The 19364-nt window shown below is 42.0% G+C and overlaps 1 protein-coding gene across 1 annotated transcript in view; it reads left to right on the top strand.

Moving 5' to 3' along the window:
• KCNQ3 (potassium voltage-gated channel subfamily Q member 3) overlaps window positions 1-19364 on the top strand; it is a 186314-nt gene that overhangs the window by 4964 nt on the left and 161986 nt on the right. The window lies entirely within an intron of this gene.

Below are 19364 nucleotides of genomic sequence, written 5' to 3'. Positions count from 1 at the left end.
CCCTGGGATTGTGTGTGGTTTGGGGGGATGCGACTGTAGCTCAGCTGCTGGGATCAGCTGGCACAGAAGAAGAGAAGAAAGAAAGAAAGAAGAAGACAGAAGAAAGCTGGGATTTGCTGGGAAGAATGAGAAGCAGAAGCACAGCATGGAGAAGCTACTGCCTGGGTAATGAGTGGCTGGTGATCCCCAGCTGCAGCTCCGGAGTCCCTTCAGGAGCTCACAGGTGCCCAGTGCTTGTTTAAGCATCCAAACTTCCTTTGAAATGATGGACCAGGCTGTTTGGTGGGAGCAAGTGTTCACATGCAACCTCAAATCTTTGTTCTTGGGCATCAGTGCTGAGAGCAAGACCCACTCCACAGTGGATACCCCAGCCTGGGTTGGTTTGCCTTGCATTCCATATTTCCATGACTATGCTACCACTTGCCAAGTTTTGGTTCTGCTCATGCCTGCTCGGTGGCTAGTGGGAGCTGCAGGAACACAGCTGCGTGTGCCTCAGTGTCCCCCAGGCCCCTGGGGCTGCAGGTCCCTGGGCACTCTGCTGCAAGTTCAGTCCCCAGCTCACACCAGCCCCATCTAGATTGGCATTAAAATCCACGGTGGTCAGAGGTGCCCAGGGGAGGGCCCAGCATGTTGGGGGAGAGCAGCGCTGCCAGTGCCAGCAAACACTCAGCAGCTGGTCTTTCAGTGCTGCCAGCTCAGCCAAGGAATAGCCCCTCAAATAGAAGTCACAGTCCCTCGTGTTAGATCTATAAAACAGAACCAAATTAAACCAGTTTGACAAGCAATGCTATAGCAAAGCCACCGCAGCAGCCAGCAAATCATGTTTTTCTTCTCTCTTGAGAGACTTGGTGTGAGGAGCAGCAGCATCTCAGTGCCATCCCAGCAGTTCTGGACACACTGTCAGTGGGAAAGTCCAGGACTAGATTTATCTCAGTATCTCCAGCCTGGACTCTGGTCAGAGGTATCGCTTTTCATAAAAGCCATCCCAGTCTCTTCCCACGCCTCTGTTTGTTCCTTATTGCAAAGAGAGGATTATGATGGGGCATAGCAAGGTCTGTGCACTTGTGAGACAGCTGCTGGGCAAAAAGGACAGCTGAGCTTTACTTCTTGTTTTAGTCGGAAAGGGACATTTGGGAAATGGTACAAAAATGAGCAGGGAGAGGCTTTCTATGCTTGTTTTGCTCATTTTGCTGTAAAATGTAGGAACACTCAAAACAAGTTTAATGGAAAAAATAGTAACTAAACATTATGTGTCTTAACAGCTGGATTAAAAAAGTAGTACATAGATATAATGCCAGTCATATATCACTGTGTGTTTTGCATGTGCAGGTGAACATGAAGGTGCCCCAGCTGTTCCTACTTCTGCCAAAGATCACCTCAGAATCCACTCAACCAGCTTTTTTTTTTTTTTGTAGTCCTCATCTTCAAATATCACTTGATTGAATAATTTTTATTTATAGCTTACCCAACATACAAACCTTTGTATATATGTAGAACCTAATTCTGTATCCTGTCAAAAAAGTCCTTTGTGGCATTGAGATGCATGTGGAAGGTCAGACAATGGCATGCTTATTCAAGGACAAGGTCTGAACTTGAGGAATTTGGTTTAATAGCTGGAAGAAACTTTCTGATAAAAATTGGTCAAGTGAGCATTAAGATAACTTATATGTTGTTTATAAACAAAGAAGACTGGTGACCTTAGACACAGCCAGGTGGCTGGCTATTACCATGATCAGCCTTGCATGGGATAAATAAATGATAATGTTTATTCTTGATTTTCATTATATTTCTTTTTTTTTATTTAAGAAAGCCATACTCTCTTGTGCATGAAACTTTACAGAAAGAATGGAGCCATGCATCTGTTTTTGTTTCTGGCAGACACTGTATTAAATGGGATAACTTAAATATTAATAGCTTTGCAGGGAATAACTCCACAAGAGCTGTTAAGTTATGTTGCCTTCTGCCTTAGATCGTAGCTGGGAAACTTAGCATTTTCTGTGGAGAGAGAAACATGCCCCAGGATATTTAGCTTTTGGTGACCTACTTGGAAAAAGGCACTTTTGGAGCACTTCCAGTCTGGAAATCTGTAAATTGCCTTCCCCAGTCTTAAGTGAGCAAATTGCATAAATATGTGTCTAACTTGGAGAAAGTGAAAGGTCCCACTGAGGTCAGGAGGAACCTATCCAAGGTGATACTGAGGTAATCCAAAGCAGGAGAGTGTGTCTGGGATTTGGTGAAAAGCATCATCATCTTCCTCTGCACAACCAGATCATTGTTCTGCTCAGGCCTGGGGGGATCCTCCTAAGCCCAAGTTCTTCACAGGATCCATCACACATCTTCAGCCTTTCCATAGCTGAATAACACCTCTGGTTATAGTCATCAGGATACCACCTTGTCCTCCTTAGTGGTGCAAACCCTGCAGAAGTGAAGGTGTAGTATCTCTAACTCTGCTAATTTCCAGTCTGGAGAAATGCTGACACCCTGACATGAGATGCCTCCGTGTCTCTTGAGATGGCTTTTGCTCTCACTCCCCTCTCCCTAGTGATTAATCTTGCCAAAGTCTTTCCCATTTTCATTCTTCTCAGTTGCTGGTGCATGGTTGTGGAGCCACAGAGATCTACTGCATGGCAGTGACAGAGGAGGAATCCTCATCCTCTCAGGGCTGCTGTTGTCTTTTACTTCCTTTGACTTTTCCACACTTTGTTTCATTTCATGGATACTTGGATCTCCTTTGTCCCTGTGTTTTCAGAGCTGTGGCTGAGAGCTGCACGAGTGTACTTTCCATTCCTCTGGCAACCTGTGGCAGTTTGTGATTGTCATGTTGACACTCCAGTGGTGCTTTTTTTGAAATCTCAAATGCTTTTATATTTAGTTTATTCTGTCCTCACTAGTGTTTTGATCACCTTCTAGATTAGCACCTTGCAATTTTGCTAACATGCAATTTAGTTCTTTTTGTAGATCATTAAGGGAACAGTGAGGCCGGAATTAATGAACACCATTCAGCATTTCACTAAATAACAACTTATATAATAACTTCCCTGCTTCCTGGCTAATACAATGTAATTTGTTAGGGTTTTATTTATATCTCTGGATCCAGTTTTTGATGTCATATAGTTTCTCCTAGTCATCTGAATTAATACTAAACCAAATATTTTATGATATTGCACCTGTGTCAAAACTGCAAATATTTCCTTTGTTGTTGTTGTTGTTGTTGTTTTTTGTTTGTTTATTTGTTTGTTTTGTTCAAACCTGAGTTTGAGGCTATGTTTATCTATTTATTTCTGGGATGTGCATTTAATTGTTATCTCTCCATCTCAGATTTTTCATGCTTTTGACGTGGTGTGTATTTCAAGCAAAAAAAAATATTAATTGTTCCTGGTGCCATCCACCACTGGAGTAGAGATAAAGCAATGCTGAAAGCTTAAATATCCCAAACTATCCAGGTCCTAGTTCTTCTATATTTTACAGGAGCAATTACAGTTGGGCTATACATAACTTTAGGTCAACAACAGAGATGTTAATCTTAAACCAGAAGACTCTTTACAGGACATTCCCCATGGGCTGTAAATTCAGAGTGTAAAATTTTCTGCTTTCAGTAGGGATGGAGGAGAACCAAGTGCAGCTGTTGAGGGACTGATAGTGAAATCCCCAAAGCTCCTGGTGGGGAGCTGCCCACCAGTTCTCAGCAATGCAGCATCAGCTCTGCTTATCTTTGCTCCCCTCTTGCCTCTCCATGCAGGCTCAGAGTGTTACGAGGAGGGGTTACACCCTGAGGAGGGAATGTCAAGAGCAGCTGATTGAAATTGCAGGGGAATTAGTTTAGGAAGGTAATTACACCAACTGGAATTTGCTCTTCTGCCTTTGCTAACACTGTTGCTCCTGTGAGATGTGCTGGGAGAATTTCAATGCACACAGCTGAGGCTCCCTGATCACACCTCAGACACCTTCTGTGCCCTGGCACCAGCTGCAGCCCAGGACCACCTTTGCTCTGCAGGTATGACAGCAACTGTGCTCATGCCCAGAGCAGTCATTAGCCATGTCTTGGCTAATTGTCAAAGCTGTGCCAGGGATGTTCCCAAGCAGTGACACACACTGACTGATAGCACAAAACTGCTGGGTGGTGGTTTTGTTCTGAGGTGATTGAGTGATGAGCAGAGAGTCTGAGTGGGGCTCCCTGCACTGGAGGCAAGTGAGGTCAGTGATGTGGACACTGGTCCTGCCAGCTGGCCTCAGGGACAGAGGACTGGGATGAGCATCTTTGGGTTAATAGACATAACTCTTATATGTGAGATCTTACCACTTGGAGGTTATCTTCCTGGTCTATGCAAAAAGCCACTTTTGGGGATAGAGTTTTGGAATAATTTAAGTTGGAGGAGACCTTTAAATGTCTAGTCCAACCCCACTGCTGTGGGCAGGTACACCTTCAGCTTCAGCAGGTTGCTCGAAACTCCATCCAACCTGGCCTCAAATGTTTCTGGGGATGGAGCATCCACCACATCTCTGTGCAACCTGTGCCAGGGTTTTTTCACCCTCATTGTAAAAAAATTCTTCCTTATGTTTAATCTGAGTTGACGCTCTTAGTTTCAAACCACTACCACCTCGATAAGATCTTTCACTTAGACAAAGGCCAAGAAATCCTACCCCATTGAAATAATACAGGTTTCTCCCTAGGTATGTGTTCAATAATATATTTTACATTTTACATCTTTTGTCCTTCCTGTTCGTGGGATTTTGCCATGGCTTTTGCCTTTTCTGTTTCAACACTGCTTGCGCTGATCAAACTCTCATGGTGGTTTCATCACTTCACCCCCACATCTTGTCATATTAACAAAAAAAATATGATTTTTTTTTTAGAAATACAGGAGGAAGAGCCCACTGATCATTCCTTACTAAACTTCTTGTGTAAAATGTGAAGATATTCCTAGCTGTGTGGCTGCTGATATTTGGCTATTTCTCCTGACTGTGTCTCACTCACTATTGGAGATGTTGCTCTGTTACCTTGTCAGGTCCTGGGTGCAGAGGTGGGGTCTGCCAGAGGCCAGCTCATGACAGTTCCTGCTCTCAGAATATAGTGCTATCACATAGTACAGTGTCAAATACACTGCTCTCTTCAGTGTTAAATTACTTCCACAAACTGCATTTCTTTGCTCTTCCTCAGGGCTTGAATGTCAGTCTTTCCATGCTGGAATCCATCTATCTAGCACATTTTCTGAGGTAGCTGTCTGGAATTCTTTTATAGCTGCTGAAGAAAAACAGGAAATGGAACTTTCTGGAGTGCAATAAATCTCATTCTAAAGACAATTTTAAAATGGGTGAGATTAATCACATCATGCAGCGCCTGAAACTCTTCCCTGACTACAAAGGAGACCTCATGGAACTCATTCAAATTCAGGTATTTGTACTGAAAACACCTGAAGAACGGGAAACTTTCTGCCTGACCTGAAGGGCAAGGATCAAAGCCACATTAGGACACGTAAATGTAAATATGTTCATGTACAGTTCTGTGTGTGCAGTAGGTGTTTAGCTTCTCTTTATAGTCAGTGGGGATTTAGTCAATACAATCAATAGATTTTAGGGTGGAATTCATCTAACCAAATGTGAGGGTCTGCTTTACATGGAGATAAATCCCAGTTTCAACTCCACTGAGCAACTTGTCTGTAGCAGAAGCTGATCTTTGGTAAATGTCTGCAGTAAACACCACAGTCAAACGAATGAGTTGTACCTCTAAAGGCAAGAGGAATATGATTCTTATTATTACATAGACTTCTATTAATATTAGGCTCAATTCTAATTATCTTTCCTCAAAAGCTTTATATATGTCATTACTTAGTATCCCAGGCCATGACAAGCCTACAGTCATCCCTGACATTATGCCTAAGAAAATGACATTTTAGTAGTTTTAAGGTCTTTCTCTAGTTGGGATTCTTGAGTTAAATTTCCCACCTTCTTTTTGTTCTCTGTTTTGCCTTGGGCTTTATATCCCTGAGCCCTCACATAAATTTTCTTTTGATTTATGGTGGTAATTGCAGTTGATCTTGAGGTCACATTCAAACCTAGATATAATATCCTGTTGTACTGGGCTTCAAATCTAAGGCTGTGATTGACTCTGTTTTTCCCTTTGTTTTTTTTTGCATTTACCTGGGCACAGGAGCTACTGTGTTGGGAGTGTGCCAGCATCAGTCCTCCTTCTTCCTATTCCTGAATTTCTGTCCATTTGCGTTGCTTTTCTTCACTACATCACTCAAAATTATCTCCCAAAATCAATGAACTGCCATCGCTGTTTTCTAGCTGTATTTTAGGGATCAGAAAACATTTTGAGTGTGGCTTGAACACTGTCCTTTTAAAGCCTGTAACAAGTATAGATGGTCAATTTGAATGACCTTGTGTGAATGAGGGTGGTCATGAGGGCATTCATGGGCCCAGACAGTTTTGTAAGTGATAGTTTTCTGTATAAAATTTGAGACTTTGCATAAATGTAAGCACCACTCAGTATTTTCAAGGGCATGCTCACTTTCCTGTTCCAGCTGAAGCAGGAAACCAACATAATTGAACCTAATGCTCAAAATCACTGGAAAACTGTATGAAATCTGGATGCATGCAAATGCCCTGACATAAAGAAGTGTATTTGGGTGGTGATGTATCCCTTTAGCACCTACTAGTTTGTGTTTTGCTTGTTTTTGCAGAAACACTGAGCCAGCAACCTCTTTTAGTCATGTCAGTGCAAATGTAGAGTGCAGTCTCCCACCTTGGCCCAGGGTCAGTGGTTTCACTGAACTGGGCGCTTTTATGCAGAAAGAAAATCTGACCCGACTGGGAACTAAAGAATAACTTTAGTAATAGAAAATTACAAAAAGCAAGCCGAACAGTTTGTACTGAACAAACCAGGAAAGATGGTACAGGGAGACTAGTTCCATGCATGAGGGCAAAATGGCAAAAAGCAGGTATTAGGTCATGTCAGGGGTATTTATAAACTTGGACGAGGGGAGGAATTAGGGCAGAATTTAGGGAGGGGGTCCAATAAAGAAGGGTGATTAAGAATATTAAAATTATTGCAGCAAAAAGGAACCAGTGATAACAAGGGAAGCAGAGAACTTTCTGGCAATGATTAACATACTAGAACTGGAGTATTCTGGGGGTGTTTTTTTACTCACTCCTACTGAAGGGTTTTCCCACAGCCTTAAGCTGTGCTCTTCTGCACTTTTATTGGAGTTAACTCCAACAGTAGAGTAAACCTTTTATAGCCAGAAGAACAATTGGATTTGGCTGCTGCACCACAAGCTTGTTCTGGACCCAATACAAAACCTTTTTATTTTTATGGAGTAAAAGTTCTGCTAGTACCAGAGGTTAGGATCAAGGTCTTGCACACAACACACTTGTCCTCTCAGTAGTGTAAGACAGCCTGAGGAGTGATGTAAACAGGAGAAACAGATCCCCTGGCAGAATAACAAGTGAGCACCAACCTATCCCAGAGCTGCCAGTATTCACACTGTGGTGGTCATGGCCTGTTTCCTTCTTGCTGGGAGCTGTTTTATTCAAACATGGAGGCTTTCCTTCCCTCCTTCCTCCTCAAAGATGAGAGAGAATTTTTTTCCTATTTCATAAATCCAGTTAATTGGGTGATAAATCCAGTGAAGATAAGCTGGGGAAGTTGTGCAAGCCAAGGACTGTCTTTCTGCACACTTCTTGGTGTCTGATTTTCAGGCTGTAGGAGGGAATTGACAACTGCAACCATAAAACCATTTAATTCGGAAGGTTTTAGACATCTCCAGTCCAGTCCACAGAGCAACGTTAACTTCAAACTCAAATCAGGTTATTTGGGGCTGTATCCAGTTGAGCTTTGTGTATCTCCAAGATTTGAACTCCATTATATTGTGGAGAACAACAAATTTTATTGCTCTTTGCAGAATATGTTGTTTAATGTGTTTCACAAATTGTGCAGATGTCTGGGCCCAGAGGCTTAGAGAGTTTTCTTCCTCCCCACTCCATTTAATCCTCAGTGTTCACAGAGAGAAGTGAGGTGTAACATCTAGACAGTGATGCTGGGCAGGTCAGCCCACTGCAGAGTAAACAATATTCATATTTAGCTACAATGGAAGTTGTGTCTCTCTAGGCTAACTCAAATCAGTGCTGTCTGTGTTTGGAGTAGCAACACTGGGGAATGCTAGGTATAGTTTTCATTAAACAGTAGACTTCATTGAAGATGGGAAATCTTTCCCAATTACTTTATTTTTTTTCTTTAACAAATGTTGTAATTTGCTATTTCCACCAATTTTTCATCAATCAGAAAAATAATTCAGTCTCAACTCTGTAACTCCTTCTTACTTTCTCATCTCTTTCTCCCCTGTCCCTCACTCAGTCCCATCTTCCCTCTTTTCCTTGGTGGCATACATCACCTCACTACTGAAGAACAGCACTAATCACTGAATTGTCCAGCTCTACCTTTCCTACATTACGTGACTGGGAGAGCAGAGTTGAGTCTGACTTAAAATCCCTCAACCCAAGTGCTGATAGCAAGTTGATGGAGCTGACATGCCAAGTTGTCTCTTACTCATACATAGCTGTATTTATTTTTTGATCTTTTGTACCCTCTTTTTAAAAAGTTACCGGATTTTGACATTGGGTAAACCTATGTCAGGATTAAAACTGTGCTTCTATTCCCCCAGAGTATGGACTCATCAAGAATTACTTTATCCATATGGAGCAAATATTTTAGGTGCAAGAATTATCTCTGAATCACCTTGTGTTCCAACATCATTAGTGTTTCTTGTTTGGTTGCATAGCTCCTGATGCTAGGGATTATGGCATCCAGGGGTGAGGTCCTTCCAGTGGGCCACCTGTGACTTTGGGCAAGGCTTTTTGAGTTCCTATGCAAACAAATCCTTGTAAGAGAAGCTTGTAGAGCTGTTGAGATTCAGGCCTACACACCTGTGAGTCACAGTTCTTGATCACTCTTTGCCCAGGGGTGGTGATGGTGTTGAGAAAGAGTGATTTATTGATGACCTGTGGAGGTAACAGTTTCCTTGTGGTGACTCAGCTGCTCTCTCAAGAAAGAGGGAATAGGAAGTGGAGGTGGACACCCATTTCTCTTCCCAGAAAGGATACAAATGGAGCTAACATCTGTCCCTGGTCTCAGTGGTAGGAGGAAGTGGTTTAGGAGCACAGAATAACCCATGACCTGCATGTTACTTCATGCACAGCCTATATCACAGCTGCAGCTGTTGTTCCCAGAGTCAAGATGATAATACCATGCCCTCATTTGCTGCCAGTGTTGATTACCAAGAAATTAAAGATGGGAGCTCTTGGTGTAACAATAAATGGACAGTAACTTTCTGTAGCAATTGAACACATAGCCAGGGCTGAATGCCTGAGTCACCACACTCCCCAGTAAATGGGATGAGAATGAACATTGCTCCCAGAGACCAACGAAGGACATAATCACCTCCAAAGCAACATTTTGTTGCATACTGTAGGGAAAAACTGCTGTTATAGAATAATACCTTATAGTTTTCTGGAAACAGTAACTCCAAAGAAAACATTGTTAGGAAGAGTGAAGAAAAGACATTTTGAGCAGATGGAAATCTGTCTTCATTGGCAATGCCTGTTTTCACTTACTCTACCATGAGTTAATTTCCCAGCAACTTGAAGTAGATAATGTGTTTATTAGCATTAATCTGAGAGTTCCATCAGTGTTTGTTCCAGGCTGTGAAGATGGAATTTCTGTTTTACTAGAGGGCTTTTTAATTGCATAAATGATGATATAGCATGATTGGAAGGTGATGCAAGTTAAATTCAGGCTATACATAAGGTCTAATAGCAGATGAGATATCTGCTGAAAGAATTAGCACAACAAATTACCAATTTTCCACTTGTCATTTTTAAACCAAACTTGGAGAATTTTCTAGAAGACAGCTGTAGACTGTATCTTAACTGCAAAATATGGGCTAAATAAATGATTTTGCAGGACTGCAGATAGAGCCAGGAATATATTTGGTTTGGGGGTTGTTGTTTCCTTGGTTTTTTTTGGTTTTTTTTTGTTTTTTTTTTTGGTTTTTTTTTTTGTTTTTTAATTTAGCAACATAAGCAAATGAACAATGAATTAACTCAGGAAAAGGAGATTTACTTGTATCTTAACTGTATTGTTAACATCATAATGTAACATAACAGAAGTAGTAGCAGTTACAGTAATTGTGCTGAGATGCTTAAGACAAAATATAGATGTCTTTCTTGTAAATGTCTAAATGTGTTATTTCAATCTCCTCAGATGCTGGTATAAACCACGGCTGCAGGACCACTGCTGATCTTGAGCTCATCCTGAAGTAAATGAGACAGTGATTTATCACACCCGATTACCAGCGATTGTGCCAGATAAATAGATACCCTTTGACTGTAAGAGGAGCTTCAATAAATGGCATAGATGTAGAAATCTGCATTACAAACCCTGAGGTGAATCTCATCCTAATCATGCTGTTGAAGGCCTTGTGGAGATAGTAACTTTGTGAAGTACTCTGGACACGAGGATAAAAAAAGCCAACCTTTTTGGCCTTGAGATGACTATGCCAAATGCTAAAATCTCATACAGTCTAAAGTCTGAAACACCCTTCTCAAAGCATGTAAATGCATGAACCAAGATCACCAGCTTTCTGCAGTGCTGAATTCTGATTTAGTCTTGTACCTAAATCTTCTTGTGATACCCTTTAGGCTCACCTTATGGTGACTTCTGCTGATGTCCCCCTGGTTTCCTGTGCATTCAGAAGGTATATCTCATTTAACAGGTTTGCAGGACTGGGCTCAGAAATTGTTGCTGGTCTTTCTGGCCAGTCTGGTCCCTACATTGATGGCCAAACAATGATTGCCAGAATGTGGTGTTTTGGTTTTATTTTTTTTTTTTCTTTCTTATCGGAAAGGGCTCTAAGTCAATGTTATTGTATTCAGAACCCAAACATCTAGATTTATCTCTTCAGTTATTTTAAAAAGCAATTGCAATATGGTCATTTCTTCAGCTGTCAGCTCTCTTAAAGAGTGGGATGTAAGTTTTTGGTGTCCATGCAGTCTCTTTGCCACCGATCCTGTAAAGAGAACAGATGGACCTGTCTGATGTCTGCCTTGTCCAGAGGGAAAAAAATAATGATTTTCAGCCCACTTGGTTAAGAAAAAAAAGACAGAGGAAAAAATAAGCAATAAAGCCCATGTTTTTCAGAGTGAGGTAAGATAGAAGACAGCAATAGCTCAGGGAAGAAGCCAGCAGCTTTGAAAACAGTTCCAGTGATGGTGAGAGAACAGCAGCTGAGCTGCAGAAGTAGGCAAGGGAGATGTTGGAAATAAACTTGCAGAAATGAGAGGAAAGAGGAATAACCTCATTGTGAGACTAAAAGAGGAGGAGGAGAGATAAAACTCCTCTTGTAGGTCAACATGTTAGAAGCACTTAATGAAGGTGCTACTTCTAGAGAGAAAATGACTTAATTGCCCACCTGGTGCTTTGGTGGCTCTTTCAGGCAAGTTGCCTGTTTTTGTCTAATTGCAAAGGGTCTACAGTGTGAAATGTGATGTTGCTGTTGGTCTGCAGGGAGACTCTGTGTGTTCTGGGTGTGCTGAGAACAAGCCCAAGACCAGGTGAGCAGTGAGGAGTCTTGCCCAGGTGGTGGAGGAAACCGGCTGCTTATTGCTTGGGTTATTCTTGCTCTGCAGAGAGCTGGGGGTGGTGATTTCTGAGGTGGGTTTCTGAGGTCTTTGTACATGTCATGGCTGTCATCTGCTCTTGGCAGTACAGAGCTGTGAGTTACATCCTGACACCCAAAGACCAGGAGATCAAAACTTCATCTGTTACTTCAGTGCAGAGCTGAGCCCTCAGAGCTGAAATCCTAGGATAGTGGTCTTTGTGGCAATTTGGGGCTGTCCTGGAGCAGTGAACCTCCTTGTCTCCCTTACATGCTCATGGGTCAGCTCCAAACCTAAAGAAAGTCTAAAGAATAGAGACACCAAAGAAGCTGCATCTTCTAGGTATGTTAAATGTAAGAGAAATGAGAAATAGCTTAGAATCAGAGTCATTAAGGTTGGAAAAGACCTTCAAGGTCATCATTCATTGACTGAATACCACCATGCCCACAAATCATATCACAAAGTGCTACATCCATGTATTTTTGGACATTTTCAGGATGGTGACTCCACTATTTCATTCTCAAAGCTAAACTTCATTCTCAAACCTGAGATTTCTCAGGGCTGGGAGAAGCACATAATGAGATGATTTCATCTGTTCTCTGTTCTCATGGCCTGACAACACTCCTCTTCAATAAGTTTCATTTTTTTTACTTCTGTATCTCATAAAATGCCCTACCTTGCAACATGGTATCAAGGTGGAAGACCTTTCGTATTTCTCTGTTATTGTTTTTATAAAATTTACAGGATGTTCCCTGCAGATTGGCTTTTTTTAAATTTTTTTTTTTTAACTTTATTTTGAGATGAGGCAGAGGAAAGTCACTGACCTCTCTATGAGTCAGCAAATCTACCATAAAATCAGGATTTTAGTCTGGGATTAATCTTCATGTCATGGCACCCTTTTTAAGCCCCCAAATAATTTTTAGTGGCAATAAGGACATTATTAGCAATATGCAGTCATATGAGAAGTCAAAATGAATAAGAGGTGAATGGGATGGAAAGATTATGTCTGACATACCTATGAATGTGTGCTTGAAACAGTGTAGTACCACACAGTTACTGTAGCCTCTATTCCTGTTTGGATGTAGTAAGTGCTGTTTTTACTAACCCAGAAATTATTTGTAGTGTATTCATACATATTGTAGAAGCACCTTCAGGGACAAGCAGAGATGAAAGCCCTTTGGGCTGCTCATCCTTGTACTCCCAGATTATCCCAGATTTCTTTCAGCACTTCTAGGTCCCACCACAGTGCTTCCATAAAATCTCCAGCCTTCTACTGAGAAGCTGATAAGATGTGGACACACCTGCACTCCTCAGAGAGATGCTGTTCACCCTGCCCAGCCATCCCTTGGGCTCTGCACTGCTCAGACAGAGCAAAGCAGATCCTTGTCCAAAGCTGAGACCAAATTTGTACAAAACAAGACACAGAAAATGACTGTGATTACAGGCTGGGGCAAGTGTAATTTAACAAGAAAGCAGTTGTGCTTAGTGTAATAGTTAGTAGTCTCAGTGGTTCAGTATTCTTATTAGTGTTTTGCATGTATGGCACAGAGACAAACCTCCTATGAGGGAAGACTGGAAGAAGCATAGTGCTGGATTTTCTGGTTCCCACAATCTGCTCCTTCCTTGCTCAAGGGACAAAGAGTGGCAAGGACAGCATGAAAAAAAGTGGGTCAGTAAATAGGAGAAGATGTTGTCTCTGGTGGAAAAGAGAGTGGTGTCACTCTGGAACCAGCAATGGTTCAATATTAATAAATGTTCTTTGATAACTGGGGATTAAGTCCTTCATGGTAATTTTGGGAAGACATTGGGAGTTAAAGATCAGGGACCACTTGAGAGACTGCCTCCTCTAACTGACCTTTAAATTATGTTCAAGATAAATCTGCAAGGCTGACATCCTCACTGGCAGTGTCTTCAATTATGCACAGATTAAATGACTTTCTTAAGGCACTTCTGCTTTGTCACTGTTCCTGAGGTAGGGGTCAGTGAGAGTGCAAGTTGTGGGCACACATACTGTTGTTAATCCTGCTATTTTCACTTCCAGGGGGAGAAGACAAACCAACTAAAGGCTGTCATGTTTCAGGGCTAATTCAGCCTCTTTTATATAAATTCAGCTCACCACAGATGAAGGAGCTACCAACTTTGAAGAGACAGGAGTAAAAATTTGATGACATTAAGTCAAGAACATGTATTGTTCTATGGCTGTTGTGTCATGGTCAGTCTGCCAGCTGCACTCAAATGCAGCTGGCTGCTCATACATGGCTTGTGATGGGGTGGGATATTTTTGACTAATACTCCTCCTTGCTGGGGGTTTGGTTTGTGTTACTGAAGGTCCCATCCATTTTATTCTCCAACCATGTATTTCAGCCACATTTCGCTCAAATTTTTATACAAGCTCTTGGCAGACTAGGCAGATGTATTTGATTTACTTAACCTGAAATCTGTGGTTCTATCTCATTTTCCTTGGTCTATTGACACTGGGATACTGGAGGGTTTAAAAATGCAGCCTGTGTTCATCCTCTGCCCCCACCTGTGGTCTGTCTCATCTCTGCCCTTCCTGCAGTGACCCATCGCTGATGGAAAGGCAGACGATTTAGGGAGGTAATCAAAAATAGAGAATCATATAACACTGAGGTTTTCTTCCTTTTCTGGGCCACCCTGAGCTATTGAGCTATAGCATTTCATGGCAGCTGCTACTGCATTTTGGAGATATATGGGCTAAATCTGATGCACAAACCTTGAGGTGAGTTGTGATCCCTCAGCTGGCAACTGCTCATGCCTGTTGTTTTTTGTTGTTGATTTATGCAGACAGGCTGAGGTTGGCTTTGTTTCTAGAAACTCTAGAAAGCAAAGCCTGTTTTTGCATCCCTGGATCCCAAATGTGGTGCTGCTGCAAGCAGGGAATGGGGGCAGGATTGGCACAGGTGCTGGATGCCACTGGCCCATCCAGCTCTCCCAGTCTGCATTGTCTCAACAACAAGTGGGCTTTGTTGCACAGTGTCTGGTTTAACTGGGGAGGAAAGCGACTGTGAGGAGAGAAGGTCTGGAAGGGCTGGAAAGGGAAATGAGGTTTTGTCATTTGATGCTCAAAACTTGTTACAGTGAGATGACACTGATAACTGCAGCTTGGAGGGCCAGTGGCTGAACTTTACTCATTTTTCAGTTATTAGGGAAGGTGGAACAAGCAAGGAAAATGGAAGGCCTGTTCATGGGAAGTAGGGTTTCAAATAAAATATTTGCACAGCAGCAGCAGCAGGAACCTAGTTATGGTCTGTGATCTCACTGCAAATGCAGACAAAAAACTGGTCTTTGCTCAAAGACCTTACAATTTTAGTGCAATAGGGATATTTACAGATGGATCCAGAGAAAGAGGGGTGAAACAAGAAGCATTAGCAGTACTCAGTTTTCCCTCAGTGTAAACTGTTAATAATGTTGTATATACTACAGGAACAGCTTATTTGAAGAAAAGCTATTAGAAAAGTCAGCAAGGCATCTTCATGCATCTTTGCCTCTTCCAGCTTATGCCAGAGCAACTAATAGATCTGGGGTGAGTGCAATAAAAATCTGACACACGATCAGTAGGAGCTGGCACAGGTCTGTGAGAAGCTGCTCTTGCCAGCAGGAGCAAGGGAAAGCCCAGCAGGAACCATGACTCAGGGCTAAGTTGCTGTGTCAAGGTGGTCCTGTAGTGCTTGGGCTGTGATCTGGCACCAGGGCTGAAGTCCAACCCTCAGTGGTAAAGCTTTCCTAAGGACAATGTGCTGTGGTTTAAGAAATGTGGTGCGTGCTCCTAGTGGAGCTCCTCTGCTCCATGTCAGCTCCTCAGCCTTAGCTGGAAATACCAGGAGATAGATCCTGGATGAAACTTGCAGGGTCCAAAGAGCTTTCTTCAATAGCAAACAAATGTGCACCTTCTGCTGGAAGGTGTTTGTGGGGTCTCAGGAAAAAAAAGACTATGAGCCCCATTCGCTCTCTCAGTTCATCTGCCGAAGGATTTTCCAGAAGGATCTTTTTCTCATCTGTAAATACATTGGAGGTTATCCCTGACAACAGGGAAGGAAAGAAAAATGAGTGAGCAGCTCTGAAGAATGTGCTGGAGGCTCTCAGAGAAACAGTGTGACTTCCGTGTAGCATAAACTGAGCTGAAACTTGGCTGAATATTCTGGTGAAGATGAAGTGAACTAAAAGATAAACTGGCTGAAGAGAGGCCTGTAGTACATAAATGCCAAAAATATGTTTCTGGCAAAGCTGTAAGACATTATGCCTATCTTTATAGTTCAGTTTTTTTGTCCTTTGGCTCGGTAGCCTGAATACTCCAGGGAAGAGCAGAGGTGGGAAATCAGAATTATAAGTGTGTAACTATTTTCAGAAATGCCGCTATGGCACATCACTGCTCACTGATTTATTTAAATCTCTGGCTAGAAAATTGCTGGTTGTGGAGGAATGAGCTTATTCTGGAGACAACAATTGGAAAACATTAAAAATGAGACGGATAAAAAGTCTTTCGGATTTCCGTCATTTCTCATAGTAGTCAGCTATTAAAAACCCAAACAGCTTCCTTCGAAAAACCCCAAAAGATTTCCAAGGTACAGACAGCTTTCATGCTACAATTCTGAGTTGGAGAACTGAAGAGGTACCGGTAGAAGCTGCTCGGTGTCTACATATGATTTTAACTTGGAAGTGCAGCCATTTCAAATGTCACCACTGATTTCACAAATTACTCTATTGATGTTGAACAATGTGGCCGGATAATACACATATCATAAACAAGAAAAGTCTGGTTTTTTCCTCCATTTTGGTGTTTTAAGACAATGTCATTAAAGCAGCCATTATCTTCCATTAATCCAAACATGCTATTGGTAGGATTTTCCAGGGTTATAGTACAGTGCTGATATCTTTCAAAGGACAGTAACTATCAAATTTATCTCCTGGTGTGTAATGCACGCAGGCAATGGCACTGATAGCAACAGGAGCACTCCTGTAAACTCACAGACCTGCAAGGCACAGGCTCAGCCCTTCACAGCTCAAATGGAGAAGTGTTTCCAAACTGCAGCTGTTCATATTTCTGAATCACAGTCACCTCCCCAGGCACCTCTCTGGCTGTGCAGGGGAGGGAGATGTGATGGCTGAGCCAGCGCAGGGACCTGGTGCCCCTCAGAGGTGCCACGTCCTTGGAGTTTGTCACTGAGGCTCCTGTGCCTGCAGCTCTGGGCCTCCCATGGACCCAGGGAAGAGCTTCCTTAGGAGTCTCTGCTGTGTGGCAGGACAGTGCATTTCATGCCACTGTTGCCAGGGAGGAAGAACTGAATGGATGTTTTCAGGAGTGGTTAAGGCTTGCTACCTCTTTCTACTTTAGGTAAGCCTAGTCTACACCACAAAGAATATTTTACCCAGAATTTTATTTTTTTGCTTAAAGTTGTCAGGTCTTTTTCAAACAGAGAATTTTCTATGAATTGTTTTGTTGGGTTTTTTTAATTTTTTTTTTCTGGATACGATTGGTTTTCGGACATGAGGGGTTTTATTTGGGAGGGAGCTTTCCTTGTTGTTTTAAACAGCACAAATCCTTTGACATATGAGCACCTAAATTCTTTGTAAGGTAGTATATTGTTAGCAGAAGAGACTGATATTCCAAATTTTTTTTACTATCTGGGGAACAGTAGTGAATAAAAAATGTAGGTCCAGGGAAGGAGAGGAGAGCCTGTAATGGAGCAAACATCTTTCCCTGTTGTGAACTGAGTGATAACCAAGGCAGGTAAATGCTGGAAACAATCAAGTGTAATTGGTTTGTTGGCATTTAAATAAAACCTTTAAAGCAATAAAAATGTTTTTATGAAAGCGGTTTTGGGCATCTTTTCTAAGGAGGTCTTAACTTTAACTGCTGGTTTAAATGTTAATTATGCTTTTGTGAAACATCTCCTCACAGCAGGAGAGAGGAGGGCTGCTGTAGTCACCCTGTGCCTGTGAGATCCCTCTGGAGCACATGGTTCCACTGCGGGCTCTCCGTGTACGTGTCCATGTCCATGTTCTTCATGAGATTTGGCCAGCTCAGGGAAGATTTATAGACCCCTCCTGCAGACTTCTTGGGGTATCTGCAGTGTGTAGAGATGTGAGGAATCTGTGGGTTTGCTGTGTCATGTGAGTCAAGGCTATTTATAGCCAGGGAAGCTGAAAAGGTAGGTATTGAAAATAAGCAGATTATGTAAAAATCAGTCAAATAGAAATTTTCCTTCAGGTTATAAAACAGCCTTTGTTAAAACAGAAAAGCACAATCTTTAAGATTTTTTTCCTGGTATTGCTTGTATCTTAGTGTTTGGAGAAAGCACAGGAATCCTTCTACAAAAATAATTTTCATAGATGTTGTTGCTAGCACCTATTTAGTAGATAAGAATTGCAAAGCCATTTACAAAGAAATCTTTCTTTTGTATCTCTTCCTACTTAGGGGAAAAAAAACCCAACCCAACCAGCAAAAAACCTATAGATCTATATTGCTTCTATTTTACTAACATTATGCAAAAGCAGTATAAAAGCAAATTCGATAAATTCGTTTATTGGTTTTGAATTGCAGGTGACCTGGCTATCGCTTAAAAAAGGTCTCTTAGTGGTGGTGGCTTCCAGTTTGAGTACAAATCCCGAGACACTTGCAGAGTTTCTTGCAGTCTTAACTGCAAGGGCCTTTTATGACAATTATAGCACCTTTTTACATATATGTTAATCTTCATTTATTTCTTTTGTCTTTGGAAGGTTTACTTTACCAGGCAGTCACAGAGATGTAAATCTATGTATAAGCTTTCCAAAATACTCGGAACGAAATACTTCCAGCTCTCTCAAATTTGCTTTTTTAAAAGAAAACCTTGAAAATATAGAAATCATAAACTTCTAATTTCTCCTGGGTGCTTGGTTCTGATTTTTCCCATGAAAGTCTGCTGCTATTTCACCTTTCCAGAAGAGCAGAAACACAGTTTTTTGAAACATAACATTTTCATAGTCCAAAAAAATGTAATGGTGTGGATGAGATTAAGAGGGCAACAGAAGAAATAGCTGATGCAGTAAAGTGGGAAAAGCAACAAGTATGTTCAGTAGGTATTGTGTGAGACAATATCCCATTTACCTGTGTGGTATTACAAGTCCACCTGGTCAGTGGGGACTGCAGTGGGCTGCTCATTGCACAGCCATGAGGTAAAATTGGTCCTTCCCTTGTGTGCTCAGGCATCTCTGCCCCGACATCAGGAGACACTGTATAGCTCTCAGAGTCTCTTGGCAAGCTGATGGCAGAAGTACCTGGAGGAAGGAGATTTTAATTTGTTTCTCTGAAAAGAAGCAAGCAACTATAGAGGAATCCAGGACAGGAAGGAAATCTTTGCAGGGGCTGAGTTCTGTTCCCTTCTATCTGAGGCAGAAACATAATGTGGTCTTTTCCTGAAGTGAACAAAGTCTTTGTGAAGGCTAATTAGAGTCTGTCCACTCTGGGCTCAGAGCAGTGCACTCCTGGACTGGCACTAGTTTTGAATGATGAGCTCAGGTAACAGCAGCTGAGAATGGAGCTCCACAGGGGCCATGAAGGAAGCTGAGAAGGAAACAAAAAGGCTGGAATACCCAGCAAATCAGCCCAAACTGAGGTCCATGTTTCTGTAGCCAGGCAGTTCCCAAGAGTGAACAGTGCTCAGAGAGCCTGGGCACATCTGCACATCACTGACGGGTACACGGATCCCGCT

The sequence above is a fragment of the Cinclus cinclus genome, chromosome 1, assembly GCF_963662255.1.
Source record: "Cinclus cinclus chromosome 1, bCinCin1.1, whole genome shotgun sequence".
Lineage (NCBI taxonomy): Eukaryota > Metazoa > Chordata > Aves > Passeriformes > Cinclidae > Cinclus > Cinclus cinclus.
Note: the sequence above shows the minus strand (reverse complement) of the source record. Positions and strands in the feature narration are given on the sequence as shown.